At 38.0% G+C, this 2534-nt stretch overlaps 1 pseudogene; it reads right to left on the reverse strand.

Moving 5' to 3' along the window:
- Positions 1–756: 756 nt before the first annotated feature.
- Positions 757–1793, reverse strand: LOC119523573 (annotated as a pseudogene).
- Between the last annotated feature and the right edge of the window lie 741 nt (positions 1794–2534).

Consider the following 2534-nt stretch of genomic DNA (forward strand, 5'->3'; position numbering starts at 1 on the left):
GGCTCATTTTTTTTTTTTTTTGAATTTTGAGATTTTTCATTTGAAGGTAAATCTTAATGCCATTAAATTCACAAATATGCTAATTTAAATACCCAATCCTAGTTGTTATCTAAAACACACATTGCAAACGTACAAGTTATCTATTCTCTCCATATGTCAGTGCCCATTCATATGGTTTGGAAATGGGGAGAATAGATTCCCCTTAAACTGCAAGTCAGCAGGTGTTTCTTTACAGTTAACTTTAGCAAAATTCATACAAAATAGTAATTAACAATGATCTTTTTACTTGTTAACTCACAAGGAAACACCTTCAAAACTGCATTTTGTTAAGTTTCTGTACTAAAATGTAGAAAAACGACTGCACAAATATTGAAATGTTAAAAATTCCTTAAATTTTTATTCCTGGTAACACTACCACAATTTACAGGACAATATACCTGATGTAATGAAAAGAAAAAGAAAACGAAAAAGCTACAACAGATAAAAGACCCCAGGATGTACATCTAATTGACACTACATTGCATTAATCAATAGGTGCACTTTTTGCAAACCGTGGCTATGACAGTCCTGAACAAGAAGTGTTTCCTGTTTAAGCTGCAGTAACTTTTCTGACTATGGATCATCATTTCTTCTGTGGCAGATTTTTACAGTTCCTTTAATGCATTTGGGACAACTGTCTCAAAGTAACCTGCAGCTTTCCTGGCAACTCCTCACTCTCTCTCCTGCTAAGAACTGTAATCATTTTCTGTTGAGTTTTTAGAACCTTCTGCAACTATATCCACCATTTCCACCACCAGATCCATAACCATCACCATAGGGGCTGCCCAAGCTTCCTCCACCAAAACTGTCCCCTTTCATGGGTCCATAATTTGATTTCTGTTGTCCACTGTAATTTCCAAAAACATTATACTTCCCACCACCACCATAGTTACCACCGCCAAAATTTTCTCCTTCATTGTAACCATCATATCCTTCACCACCACCACCATATCCACCACTTTGGTTTCCATATCCTGGTCCACCACCACCATAGCCCTCTCTACTACTATAACCAGGACCACTGTCATAGTTGTCATCACCTCCTCCATAACTACCTCTGCTGCCACCTCCACCATCATAGCCTCCTCTTCCACCAAAGTTTCCACCATGGCCAAAGTTCCCTCCCCCACCTCCAAAGTTCCCTCCACAGCCCATAAATTTGCCAGATACACCTTCATGACCTCTTTGCGATCTAGCAGACTGCATCTCTTGTTTAGAAAGGGCCTTTTTCACTTCACAATTATGCCAATTAATAGTGTGGAATTTCTGAACAACAATTTTATCAACTGTATCATGATCATCGAAAGTTACAAAAGCAAATCCTTTCTTTTTTCCACTCTCTCTGTCTTCTATAACTTCTGTGGTTTCAATCTGCCATACTTTTCAAAGTAGTCTCTCAAATTATATTCTTCTCTATCTTCTTTAATACCACCAACAAAAATTATCTTCACTGTTAGATGGGCACCAGGATTTACAGAATCCTCTCTAGAAACAGCTCTCTTTGGTTCCACTACACGCCCATCAACCTTTTGTGGTCGAGCACACATTGCTGCATCCACCACTTCACCACAAAAGTAAGTCACAAAACCAAAGCCTCTGGAACATTTTGTTTGGAGGTCTCTCATAACCAGACAATCTGTGAGTGTGCCCCATTTCTCAAAACGTTCTCTTAAACTGCCACCCATAGTTTCAAAGCTCAAACCACCAATAAACAGTTTTCTTAAATATTCTGGTTCCTTTGGATCATGGCCCTCCTCCCCCTGGCACCAGCAACAGTGGTGGCCAAAGTCCGAGTCTGGCTCATTTTAATCAACATGAATACCTCGAGGTTCATCTACATTGTTGCATGCATCAGGACATCATTCCTTACAGTGGAATAATATTCCATTGTATGTATATATACCACATTTTGTTTATACAATTATCAGTTGATGAACACTTGTGTTGTTTCCATCTTTTGGCAATTGTGAATAATGATGCTATGAACATCAGTGTTAAAATGTCTGCTTGTATCCCTGCTTTCAGCTCTTCTGAGTATATACCTAGTAGCAGGATTACCAGATCCTATGGGTAATTCTGTACTTAGCTTCCTGAAGAACTGCCTAACTGTCTTCCAAAGCATCTGCACCAGCCTACATTCCCACCAGCAATGAATAAGTTTTCCTATTTATCCACATCATCTCCAACACTTGTAGTTTTCTATTTGTTTAATAGTGGACATTCTAATAGGTGTGAAATGATATCCCATTGTGGTTCTGATTTGCATTTCCCTAAGAGCTAGTGATGTTGAGCATTTTTTCATGTGCTTTTTAGCCATTTGTAAGTCCTTTTTGGAGAAGTGTCAATTCAAGACTTTTGCCCATTTTTATATTGGGTTGTTTGCCTTTATTTTTTAGTTGTAGGATTTCTTTATATTTTGGGGATATTCAAATTTTATTGACATGTGGTTTCCAAAAATTTTCCTCATTGAATAGACTGTCTTTTCACTTTCTTGG

Source organism: Choloepus didactylus, chromosome X, assembly GCF_015220235.1.
Source record: "Choloepus didactylus isolate mChoDid1 chromosome X, mChoDid1.pri, whole genome shotgun sequence".
In the NCBI taxonomy this organism is placed as follows: Eukaryota; Metazoa; Chordata; class Mammalia; order Pilosa; family Megalonychidae; genus Choloepus; species Choloepus didactylus.